General features: G+C 48.5%; 1 protein-coding gene across 1 annotated transcript in view; it reads left to right on the forward strand.

Annotated features, from left to right (window-relative positions):
- Positions 1 to 8034: 8034 nt before the first annotated feature.
- LOC122366935 (ecotropic viral integration site 5 ortholog-like) overlaps positions 8035 to 13630 on the forward strand; it is a 45318-nt gene continuing 39722 nt past the window's right edge. Inside the window, exon 1 of the mRNA XM_043339606.1 lies at positions 8035 to 8059. The gene's annotated coding sequence lies outside the window, so the exon portion shown is untranslated. The remainder of the gene's footprint in view (positions 8060 to 13630) is intronic.

Below are 13630 nucleotides of genomic sequence, written 5' to 3' on the forward strand. Positions count from 1 at the left end.
CCGATTCTTGGCCCTAATACATTAGTGAGGGTTCATGATACCAACAAAAAACAACACATTACGATTGAAATACCAAATACCAAGTTGGTATCGGTTTGGTATCGGTATACCAAAAAGTTGGTATCCGATTGACATCTCTAATGGGGACTGTGTAGCGATTTGTACACGGTGTCGGTGGCCTTTTTCTTCTTTCACAAATGGAGGCAACGCTGTTTTGTGTTGCTTTCTGTTAAATTTAGCGTTGAATGAGCAGAACTGTGTGAAAAGTTTAGCATCGAACTGACTACTGAAATCGAAACACCACTATCTCAGCTTCACGTAGCTGTTGCTGTTCTCGTTCCATGCATCTCTCGCCTTGCGCCCTATGTCGTGTCATCTACGCAATGTCGTATGCGGTGACCTCCAGTCTGACCCTTACTCCTCCGAGTGGCATGCGGCGGTGCGACCTTTGACCTCTAGTCTGACCTCTAACCCCGCCCAAGGCGCCCGCGGCAGTGCAGTGGCTGCGGAGATTGGAGCGATGAGGCCAATTGGTTCGGCGTCCGCCTCATTGGTGACGGATTCAAATGAATGGAGGGGGGCCGAAGGTCGTGCAAACAGCTCTGTGTTCAGTGTTCACGCATTGGTCTGCTTCACTACTGACGGGTTGACTGTTGTGAACCAACTGAAGGTTTAGGTACCTGTGCAGTGTGCAATGACATTTCATCTATCGTGTAGTTATAGCGTTTCATCCCTGTTGAACTAATTTACCGACGAAGGCATACCGAACTATTAGGTAAATGTATTTGTGATTTATTAACTGAGGCCTCTTGCACCAAACTACCTAGCTAGGTAAAATCGAAAAACCGGTTTCAGAATAAGCTAATCTAACGGTGGTAAATTTGTTTGCAATAGCCCTTAGATTAGCTTATTCTGAAACCGGTTTTTCGATTTGCTTTGCAATCACCGTATGTATCTACTGTCATCGTGATTGCAATGCTTCTGAAGCATTATGTTTCGGAATAATCATGATCAATAGGCAAAACACTTCCTGAATGACCACAACTTTTTTCGGGCGCTGTTTTGGTGACTGCTGTCTAGCCTGTGTTGCAACTCACCTTAGTTATGCGGGCTGCTCCACCGCTGAAGGGCGGGGTTGTGCTCTGTTAGGCCGATTTACGAGGGGGTACCCAAAAGTAACGGGAATCGTTCTCTGTAGGCCAAGTCAGTTGTAGCTCGGCATTGCCCTGCTAGGGGCAAACCAGTCTGGCCCCTGGGACTTAGTCTGCACCGTGAGGTGACGAAATAAAGAGACACGGCCGCGTGGCGCACGTATTTATTGAAGCACTCCCGCCCGATCCGTCGTTTTTTTTTATGCATAGCGGAACTGAGCAACAACGCGCATCTGTGAAATTTTGTTTCCTGCTGGGGAAGTCCACGACTGAAACGGTTCCAATGCTTAAAGTAGTATACAAATATGCTGCCGTGAGCAAGACGCGGGTTTATGAATGATTTTCGCACTTCAAAAGTGGTTAAATGTTATCCCAAAAGCGCCCCAAAAAAGCTTGCCAAGTGAGGTCAAATGTCAAGACAATGCTGATTTGTTTTTTCGATGCAAAGGGAAGTATGCAAAAGGAAATTGTTCCTCCCTGGTCAAACTGCCAATCAGACGTTTTACTTGGACGTTCTGCGGCGTGTGTGAAACACGGTGAGACGAAAACTCCCCGACAGGTGGCGAAGCGGGGAGTGGTGATTTCATCGCGACAGTGTGCCAGCGCACACCGCCTTGAGTGTCAGACAATTTTGGGCAAAAAATGCATGACCCCACGGATCCACCCTCCCTATTCACCGGATTTGGCACCCTGTGACCTTTTCCTGGTCCCCAGAATGAAAAAGACCTAAAGGGAAACCATTTCGACGACTTTGATAAGGTAAAGGCAAAAACGACGATGGCTCTACAAGGCATCACCTTGCAAGAGTTCCAGAGCTGCTTTGAGAGCCGGAAAACGCGTCTGCATAGGTGCATTGTCTCGCTGGGAGAGTACTTTAAGAATGACATGAGTGACGATGTGTAGGGATCAGTGAATAAACAGATATTAAACAATTCCCGTTTCTTTTGGGTACCCCCTCGTAGAGGGCAGATGATGGGACGTGGAGGGATGTCACGATGATGGGTTAAATGTGGAGCGAGAGGAGGGTGACTGGTGTTTGCAATCGCCGGCGGAAGTTATCATTGTGTTGATAAATTGGATGCGGTAAATCATGCACTGCGTAGTGCGTAGCATTACAGGACAGTGATCTTCACAGTGCAGTCGGGCTATGGTGCATGTTTTCAGGATATCCTGTAGATCAATCAATTTTGAAGCCGCATTGTTCAGTGCTTGTCCATGACCATGGTCCATGATAAGCTTGTCATGCTTTCTGATCACTTTTGTGATGGATTTCGACCACACTAAGCGCTGTTCTGTTCCAGTTATGCTCGAAATGCCAGATAGGAATGGGATCGGAGTACCTTGGAATGGGCAAGAGGGCGTGCCATCCCACCAATACCATCCGAGGAAATGGGGAGGTGACTTCATCCTTCGCCTCCCAGTATCCCGCCCATCTCGGATTTCAATCGCGTTTTCCTTGATGGAGTTCTGCTGTCAGCTGGACGCATGCGAGCTTCGACAGAAAATATCGCCCGTCAATCGCCGGAGAATTTCCCTGCGAACAGCGTATTTACAAATTGCAACCGAGCTCCGCCGTAGGGTATTTTATTTCCGCCGTAGTGTATTTCACTTGGGGTATTTTCTACCATACATCTGCCTGAGCTTGGGGTAATTGCAATTTGTCGGCGACGTTCAAAAATGATGCACCTTTTTTCGCAGTATAGGTTATCGCATGTGCATATTTTTGCCTTTTTGGTTGCGCTTTTCCCTCGCCCGTATAGAAGGAGGCGTTGAACGGACCACATCGGTTTTTCGTTAGTAACTCAAGTAAAAACTGTCCGATCGCGACGAAACTTTCAATACCCCCGATTTTATCAATTTTACACCTACCCTGAAAATTTCATGACCGTGACCCAAATGACATTTGACCTGTGACCTATTTCTCGAGACCATGTTTGGCCCGAATCGCGATTCGGCGTATGTCGGCTCGCATTAGCCGCGCGTTTGCAGTCTTTACGTGGTTTCAAGCGTTGAAACATGTGATATGATGCTGGTCCTCTGCATGAGGGTGGGTGTCAAGGTCACCTGAAGGTCAGGTCAGCTCAATGACCTTTGTTGACCTCGGTTCACTTTTTCGAGTTTCACATGTTTCTAGGCTAGTTTTTGGAGCTGATTTCGAATTTAGCAACCATTTGAACATTACAGGGGGTGTAACGAAATTATCGGGCACCTTTCTTCCCGCTGTAATTAAAAAGCAAAACATTCTGGTACTTTTTCTTTTAACTGAGCATGTAGCCACCTTTCATAAAAACACAGTGGCGAATGTTCTGGAGCATTTCAGCCACTGGATTCTCCAGCACACTGGCTTTGATGCGGACCAACGCCGTCTAAAGCTGTGCCTGCGGTTGGGCGGTGCTTGTGGCGGGCGTCTCTTCAGTCACCTGCTGAACAAGAGCCCACAGTTTTTCGATTGAATTGGGATCGCGACTTTTTCCAAGTCATAAGCGTTAGCCCAGAATAATTGAAGGTTCTATCGGCATCACTGCCCGTTCTTTTAGGGACTTTTAAGTAGCACGCCGCGCATGAAGACAGCGTGGCTTGAATCAGGCATCAGTGCGCGTTCAGAAACCGAGCCCTCCTATACCGTCTGGTTGAGCGGCTCCAACCATTCATTGGCCAGTATGTTGCTCCCGTAATGCTTGACGTTGATGGCGGTATTATGTGACACTGTCCTATTGGAGCATCGCTAGGCAGCTGAACATGCTCCAGTTCTGGATATTGTCCGGATGTTTGACGGCGGCAAAGGCCAGCAAGTTCGAGCGGCTGGGCGCCCATACATGTCCGATTTGACGGTTCAAAGGATAATACAGCTCGAACGGCTACCCATCCAACCAGACCACCTCACCATTATCTTTGTTCAACCAGTGGACGCGATCTGGCGTGAGGCGAAAGGTGGTGAACTGGTTGTTTTCCCGTCAGTTTCGTTGTCTTTTTCGGTTTGAAGGGCACTAGAACCAAGTTAAAGGGCGGGTAGCGGTAAACCATGATATGGGACTCTTATTATCTGACTTGGTAAGAATTCGAGTCAATTTGCGGATTGATTGGTGGCATTTCCTTGCCGCTATCTTGACTCTCCTCACCACTTGACAAAGGGCGGCTTTTGTGGTCACGACCGGGCTGAGTCTGCTATCGAAGTCCCAGCTTACCACGCCTCAGGCAGATGTGCAATTGGCTGCTGCTGATGTCCAGCTGCTGGCAGACCAGCTTCTGGCTCATGACGCCGTGGGTGCCGCCATGCAATTTTACCACGAAAGGAGAGATTGTATCCCTTTCTCGCAACTGGCTTGGACAAAAACTACCATGTGAACCCGTCTGTGAATCGACTCCTAGTCAGAGCAACAGTCACATGACAAGGTCAGGTCACTGCTGAGTTAAAAACCGATAGCAGAGGCACGTATTCATCCAGTATTCCCACTTCTAACATCAGAAAGGATTAGGAAACTGCGAACAGATATGGCGAAAAAATAGATGTGGCCGGATAATTTCGTTACACTCTGTAGGTACTGAAGTAGTTTTAGTGCCTTCGTAACATGTTACGAAGCTGTCAGAGAAAAAATAGCGTTATGCCCCTCCAACTTTTGCTTATTTGTAGAACTTCGTTGCTTAGTAAACCACCATGTTGTTCGCATTGAGGAGCTTTGAAATGTATGTATAATTCAAAATGTTCTGTAATTAAAAGAATTGATTCAGTGTTGCACATAATCTGAACCATAATCTGAGTTGCACCGAGCATTGCAGGTTTGACGGCTTTTTGCCCCACCACCTTCCCTGGAAAAGCTCCACCCTTGCCTATGGGGCAAAACATAAGGGACAAAAACACAAAACAAGACAGATAAAAAACAAAACAAAATGAACTCATTACCTAATGAAGTTCATTCTGGAGCAAAAACATAGGTAATAATAGGTATCTATGTCAAATTAGAATGAAAGATTAAAATCAGCCTGACCAGGCCTTACGGTCTGACCTGGTCCTAACCGTCTTACTTCACCTAACTTAGCCCAATTCAACCTAACCTATCACAACACCTGCTGCAGAGGTACCTTCCTGGAAAAATGATGCCCAGGGACAGGGAGGTGTCCAACTTATTGGAATATTACCATGATTGCTTGTCAAAATGTGAGTCATCATGCTCTTGTTTGACGAGTGATGTATAATAAATGTGACATTCAAAAATGGTCTCCTGACTGTTGACTGTTGAGTGATCAGAATATTCAAATAATCAGGGTACAATGTTGTGCATCATAGTGCACACTAATAATGTTGTTTTTGTGTAGGCCCTCCGCACATTATTGTGTACACTGCTATGTAAGGAAAAAAAGTGACTGGTGGTGCATGACAAAGGGTTGAGCAACTGTGAAGTTCATGCCCTTGGTCTTGCTGGTGCCAAATGCCTATAGCTATAGCAGGATCAGTGAGGGTTGTAGACATGCTACATACACTGTGCATTGAAGATATTTGCACAAAGTTCATCCATAATTACTATGCTTAACACCTAATGTAAGAAGCAACATAAATGCCCAGATGATACGGCTCTCTGGTCAACATCACACAAATTTATTGACATACTTTGCAGGTACATATTTACATTCATAGCAAATAGGTACTTTCGATTTGATTCAAAAACTAGGTGCTAGTAGGAGCGTGCATTTTTGTAGGCACAACAATAACCATATATTAAATCATTAAAAAACCTTCTCGTGGCATTCATCACATACCTTTTTACCCAACAAGTACCTATCTAGGTACCATGCAATGATTCTAAATTTTGTCCGCAATCCACCTATATCTCAACTGACACATCAAAATTGAAATACCCTAACAAAACCTAGAACTGTACATAAGAAGAATGCAATACTACAAGAACTATGAAGTTCTGAAGTTGTTCTCACATGCCGGAATGTAGATACTCTACTTTTTGTTTTGTCATCCATTTCCACGTTTGATTGAGCCATCATATAACTGTTTTTGCTCTTCAGTCATGAGCTTTTATACAAATCTTGAATTTTTAAACATCATCTTGAACCATGCTCCAGTCTTTCCAACAAGGTACTATGGAACATCAAAACAATTTTGATTTGTTACAACAGCTTCAGATCATGATAGGCTTGAAGTTTGTTACACCATTTGCCAGACAAACCTCTACAAAATGTGTATCAATTCCCAAACTAAGCAATTGATTATATCATTATTTGCAGTTTCCACACAATGTTTCATAATATTATTCGATTTTTATAGCAAGAAACTCAAATAATCCACAAATTGTTATTGAAACACTCCCACTTCAAGAGCTCACAGCAATAACAATACAAGTTCAGAAGCAAACAAACATTGCGCCAGATTTCGTATGAAACGCGCCATCATCCCGAAGTTTCTACCACAGACGGTAGTTCAACCGCAGCCGTAGTGCGAAAACTGGCGAAAACCCCTGCCCACCTTACCCCACGGCGGAGCTCGGTTGCAATTTGTAAATACGCCTGCGAACAGCAGGACTCCATGAGATTTACATAGCAGTGCACCTCAATCCCGGGGAGATGACGTAGCCAGCTGATGGCGATGACGTCATTGGGTGGGCGGAGTAATTCGTCGCCAATCGCGTAAGCTCGTTATCCGGGCGAAATTAAATTCTGCCGGCGCGCAGAATGGCGTGGTGGAATGGAGAAGGGTATTATCCGTGAAATAGTGGAGCCCAACCCATATGAACTCCAGCAACGACTTAAATAATGGCATGGTTCAAGATGATATTCAGGGAAACACGATAATGATGTAGGTACAGATGAGACGGCCTCAATGCCGTTTTCGAGGAATTAGAAATATTTTGATATTTTTAGACTCGACCTGCTTGTAATAATAATTGGAGAACAACAAGAAGAAACAAAAACAATTTTGAAAGCTGATGTGCCTGTTTAAACGCATGTGGACTGTACTTTAATGTTAGTGCATCTTAAAAGGCTGTCAACTGTCTCTTTTATATAAGGGCTTCTATAAAAAATTCTCATTATCCCAGTAGCTGACGATTCAAGGCGGTCTCAGTTCCAAGGTGTTCGTAACCCACGTCTAACACAAATAGATGTATGAGCATGAGGTCACTCAGTCTGCCATGAGCCATCTGATGAGGGCATTTATGGTGCACGATACCGTTAAGATCAGTTGCAGCGGAGTCGTCAGGGCAGCGCCTCTTCTGGTGCACCGGACTTGAGTATCATGACAGATGGTTCTGTCACACCCTGTCACATAGTGTCAGCAGATCTGACGGAGCTGACTGGTTGTCAGATTGCGTCAGAGCAGTTGATCGAGAGCATTCATGAGCTGTTTACGCTACTCTGTAGCTGTACTGGATGGCACCGTTGCATTGGCCGTACTCAATGATACACAGATGACCTGTGATGCAGTATTTACTAAACGATGCTATCGAAGTTCCCGAATCACTCTCGTGATTGTGATACATCCCACATTAACTCTACTATGACGCTGTGTGTATACTATGCATAACCAAAGTCTCGTGGATGCCTGAATGACAACATAACATCACGACCCATTGCAAAGGTATGCGAAGCTCCAATGTATCGGCTAGTATCGGCGAACCTGTTTTGTCAAACACACTGGTCGCATTTCGATCAAGCACAGCGACACCGCTTCCCAGTTGTCTGCCTATATCGGGTTCATTGTCTAGTCAAACGGTGCCTTCCGCGCTGCACCAGACCTCCCCCATGCGCCTGCAACTGTCAAAGCGCTCGCGTGATGGGCCGAGTCGCTTCCTCGCCGCAGGCTGCCGGTAGTTACCGTCTGTGCCGGTAGATGGCAGGTCGGCGCCCGGCGCTGCCGCCCAGAGACCGGCGCCGCTGAAGTTCAGTGTTGTGCTGCACATTGGGTGAGAGTGTTGTGTGGGCGCAGTGAGGGGGTGCAGAGTGTGCGTGGGTACGCTAGTATGCGGGCGTCACAGTGAGAGCGACGGCGGTGGCAGAGTGGGCTCTCTTCCGAGCGACGGGCAGAGAGAAGCAACGGCTCCCGCACCTGGGTTTTCCCAATGAAGTTTGGGGCTTCGTCTCGCGATTCTGTCGGCTTCGTCAGGAAACTTTGACCCTCCTTTGCATAAAAATCATCAGCATGGTGGTTGGCCGGGAGGTGAGGAGCCACGGGGGCTCAAAGTCGGGGCTCCAGCAATGCGCAGGTGGTAACTACACGGACTCGTATATAAATACTATAACTTTGTAGGAAATGGAATAAGGTACAGGAATATAAAACTCAACTCGTCTCCTCGCATGGACTGGAAACACAGCTGAGTCTCGAAAGGTGTATAGTCAACCTGTGACAGCGGGCTACCACAATGGGAACATTCCCATGGGCGGAGTGCCTGTGATTGGCCCGAAAGGAGAGTTAGTAATCAGCCATTTCCGTTCAGCTCTAGACGTATGTCTGAAGCGAAAAGTCGTCCCGGATTCTGACCTACCGTTTCACACAGTCGTTGACCTCAGTTGACACACTTGTAACACGGTTAGCCGGTGCTCCCGTCCGCCGTGGATGTTTCTTATGACGGCTCTTGACCTTTGCCACTTGTGATGATTCACTTTCCCTCCTCCCCCTCTCTCCCTCTCTCTCTTTCTTTGATCGTTCCGCTCCTGTGATCCTCACATCACGCGTCCGTCGTCAGCTGGAGATCAGAGGATCTTCCCATGTCCCCTCCGCATAGCTGTGTTTCGTGCGCACCTGTTATCGGTACTACTTGGTCTTGATAGCAGCGCGTTTTGATAGTAGCACGTTTTGAATGGCTGTCTTGTCATCGGTACTTATTTGACAATGATCGGACCTCGGCTGTCCGCAATCATTTGTAAGCTGCAATCGTCATTCAGCACTGTGTGCTATTGTTCGTGTCAGGTGGTCGGTTTGATCAGTCTCAATTGAACAGTTATCGCTCGGTCTCCGGTGTTTAGCCGTGGGTGGTTTAGCCGGTGTTCGAATCTGTCAGCAGAGGTCATCGTCCTCCAACAAACCGTCAGTGTTTGTGCACAAACAGCCGTCATCTGTCAGTGGCCACCGACAGCTAGCTGTCATCCGCAAACCATTAACTGTCAGCCGTGTCGCTCGTCTGTCATTGGCTCACTCAGCAGTTTACCATTATCGTCAGCCATCATCAGCCATTAAACCTCAGCTGTGGTCCGTTAGCTGTTCAGACCTTCCTCGCTCGGCAGTCACCACCAGCTGCTGCCACTGCTCTTGTCAGAAATGGCAGTGAGCATTGACAAAACCCTGCAATGACAGCCTTCCGCACCACCAGCTCTCTGCAGACGCTGACAATACGGCAGTAGCCGCTATATAAATTGCTCTGCATTGCGAGCATCTACTGAGCTGTGCCAACCTTCTGCAATATCAGCCTGTGCAGCTACCCCTGTGCAGCAGCCTGTGCAGCAGCAGCTCCGTGGATCCCTCCATATAAGCAGGACCCGAGCAGCGCTCGCTCCCTCCGTGTCATTCATCCTGGGGCACAGCTGTTGGCGGTAATAACAATACCGGGCCCGTGCCGTCTGGGGCCTAGTCGGACACCGGCTGGAGGCAGCCGCACAGCTGTGGGTTGGACGGACCGAGCTGGACTGGGCTGGACTGGGTTCTACATATCAGTGGGGGAAACTGTGGTCAAATCTTCTATTTTTGGAAGCCTTCCATTTTTGGAAGGACCTTCCATAAATGGGTATGCATTTTCCAAAAATGGAAGGCTTCCAAAATTGGAAGGTCTAATCTCAGTGTTCCCAACTGTGATTCACATTCTTTGATTTAAGTTACGGCCTTTTTAAATGTGTAACATTAATAGTTGATTTTGCCATTTATGATCATTGATATAAGGAGAAGCAGCAGTGCTAGTGTTGGTAATACAGGCATGCTATGTCAATGTACATAGTGATATAATAGCATGGTGTCCTGGCGCACTGCTCTCTATTTCTACTTCTAGAGGACGCATAGAAATTCAGAAGAGAAAACAGCTGGTCAATAACCAACCAGGAGGAACACAGCTATAGCCCTGACAAAAAATGGTTTAAATTAAACTTACTATTCCTCATATAAATTGAAGATTCATGCTCCTTCGATAGAAAGTAACACGAAAAACGGCGCAGCAACGCCTATTTAATTCGTCCCATATTCCGGAAAAAACATTGAAAAATGACGAGACCTCCACCCAAATGTTTGGCAAAAGCCTTAAAAAATTGAAATCAACCACACAATATGCTAATAAATGCAGAAAACGGCAACAAATACAAGTTTTACTCGCCACTACACTCCCGAAACCGCCGCACTCTGTCCAGACAATTCCGCACTGTAAATAAAGTCGGCGGTATCGAACAAGCATGGCCCGTCACTAAAGTACTTTTAAGGATATTTACTTTTCGTTTTTGATGCTTTTTGCTTACAAAATGTTTGATAAAGTCTTATAAAACCATCGTTTGTCGGTAAATTTTTGTCAATTTTCCACGACTCATTACTTTGAAAAATTACCTAAAATACATCCACGCTAGGATTTAGGCATCCACGCTAGATTATGGACACTTCACTATGGCGAATAGAAAGCGACCAGGGGCGATAGTCGCATTTGCCTCATGTTCGGCGGAAATCGGTAAGTTCCAACATATGCGCAACATTTTCTATATTTGGGTACGATGACGTCGTCAGCGTACCCAGTTTTGGAAGGTGCGTACCCATATATAGAAAATCCTTCCAAAAATGGAAGGCTTTCTAAAAATGGAAGATTTGACCACAGTTTCCCCGACTGATATAGCGTAGTGGTACTTCTGGATGTGGTGGTAATAAGGAATATCGCTGGAGAAATGTGCGTAAGAATGACGCCAGATATGACACTGCGACTTATCGTGAATGAAAAAGGAGAGGGAGTCATGAATAAGAGTTTTGCGTCGACTAAATTCTCCTTATACTTCTCGACGCACCTACCCGGCCCGGTCGGGGTGCGCCGTGGGCTGCACCTCTCGTTCGCACGGCGCCGCCACTCTCCCTCCGTCTGACCCTGAGCCGTGCCGCCCACGGCTGTGCGGCCCTCGCTCCCCGCACCACCCTCCTCCCGTCCCTCCGAACACGGCGTTAGACCCGCCCCAAGGACTGAGCGAGCACCGTGAGTGGGCTCAAACACGACAAAAACGAGCCTTCGTTGAGTACCGTGCGTGTGATTGGGTCTCGAATTAGCCCCAGTCGCGCACGATTGCGTTATTTGTGGCAAGTAAGGCGTTTTTGCTGTTCGTTTCGCCCCCTCCCTTTCCGCGTCTCTGTCACGCTCGATACCCTCGTGGTGTAGAATCTGGACCACCCCTCCCCTCCCTCTCGTTCCGTCGGTCACGTCGGCTGCCTCTCGGGCAGTCAGCTCGCGTGCGGCGGTCGGGACCGGACGGCGGCGTGGCGAATTCCGCCCACACCGCCCGCGGTCTGCGGGGCGGTGACGGGCGAGCGGTGCTGGAAACAATGACGCCGGCCGCCGCCGAGCGGGCAGGCTGGCTAGACGGGCGGACTGCTCAGTGCTCAGGTCACAGACGGAGCCATTGGGGCCAGGCAGAGCCAGCCAGGTCACAGACAAGCGCGATTTTGAAGGCGTGGTTAGTGCTCTCCGGGAGGTCAGCTTCGCTGAGGTTTACATGGGCCATTTGGTGTATGGCTGACGTCTGCATGGCTAAAGTCTGGTGATGTGATTTATTAGCTTCTTCCAGCTTAACCCCAAAGTGATTCCGGCAAGGTGCCAGCGCATTTCACTCTAGAGCTCAGTCTGGGCTCATAGAATTCAGCCCCGGACCCAGCTGAGTGGAACTGTATCCAGGCTGGGCTCAGCTTCTGGTCCGTTGTGAATGCTGATCATTTTAGCGTATCGCGGGCGCTTTTGGAAATATTTAACCTCATTTTGAGCCCCTGACCCATCACCTGACACACCTCCTGATCCAGTCCCTGACCCAGCCCTTGACCCAGCTATTGACACAGCCTCTGATCCACCCTGTGAGACCCAGCCTGAAGCCCTGCCCGCGGCCTGAATCGATGCCCAGCTATCGGCCGGGTCTGCCGTGCTGGCTGCTGCCAGGTGGTTCCTGCCGGGTCGCCGGGCCGCTGCTCCGTATTGAAATGAGCCCAGACGGCAGCTGTCAGTCGACCGTCCGCGACAGTGGGCGACAGGCGACAGTTCAGACTTCAGCGTGGGACGACAGTGGTGACAGTTTAGCGTCTGGCGACAGTCAGGGCGACAGTTTAGCGTTGTGCGGCAGGGGGTGACAGCTGGACTTACGGTACAGGGATTCGGCGAGTGGTGGAAGTGCGAAAGTGGTTGTTGGACGATGTGTTCTCGAAGAACGGAGTGAACAGCCGAGCATGTTGGTGCCTCAGATTGATGTCGGACGGTAGATTCAAAGGTCTAACAAGGTCATTTGGTGATGTGATCCCTTAGCGGGTCATATGATCCGTGTTGTGGTCATGTGCTCCCGGTCAGTCTGGGGGTGCAGAGTTCCGTCCTCGGTTACAACGGATTGGCGGAGCTGAGCACACGAATGCCTCCATACCTGGCATCTTTGGCGTGTATCTCGGCCTGTCCCGTTCAAGCTAAAAAGGTGTTCATGTCAGGTGAATGCCGATTGTGTGCTAAGCGATACAGCTCGAGACAAACGAAGCTTGCATATCAGAACTCCTGCAGTTAGCCAGTTTGGGTCTGAACGAATCTTCCATTGACCAGTGACCGAACGGACACTGTGACTTTGTCGTCGTGGTCGTTCGTGCTCGATTCTGCCGTCGCTATCCGGGATCGAGATCCCAGCTCAGCGTGATCTCCCTCCACCCCCTGCGGTCTACCGTGACTGATCTGTCAGGTCAGTGCACGAGGCGTGAGGGGCGGAGCCCTGGAGGAGAGCGGGGCGGAACCCGGCACGGAACGGGCGGAGAGCGGGGTCGGAAAGGTGTGAGTCACCACGCTGCTGCTTGGTGGAGTGTTGTGGTCACCGGTCACTGGCCTCTGCTATATCGAAGCCTCACGGCTTACACGTGGGAACGAAACCTCGATCCAAGATAAGAGCATAAGACCTGGATTTATTTTTGGCGCACCAGTCTGGTAAAGGTGACATAATCGGAGATGTTTGCGATGCGGAATGGTATTTTCAGGCCACGATACTGCTGGCACTGTGTGTATCGACCCGTCGCTTAGCGTCTCACGGAGCCAAGCTCCTTATCAGTCAAACGCAGCGTACTCCACGCTGACCTATTTGTGGTGCGCGATATGACAATTTCAAGCGATAACCACGGCCTTATATCACAACGGAAATTCGGCTGGACTCCTGTTCAAACCAAAGCCGTCTTCTCCTTTGAAAACTTCAGCTCGGTGCGAAATTAAATCACCAAATAACTCACCGGTCTAGAGTTGGCCTCCGCCCGAGTCGAGCAAACTTCGTGGACAGCTGTTTCGAAGTTGGGTGGTACA

This window comes from Amphibalanus amphitrite, unplaced genomic scaffold (assembly GCF_019059575.1).
Source record: "Amphibalanus amphitrite isolate SeventyFive unplaced genomic scaffold, NRLGWU_Aamphi_draft 000840F_arrow, whole genome shotgun sequence".
NCBI classification, from domain to species: Eukaryota; Metazoa; Arthropoda; class Thecostraca; order Balanomorpha; family Balanidae; genus Amphibalanus; species Amphibalanus amphitrite.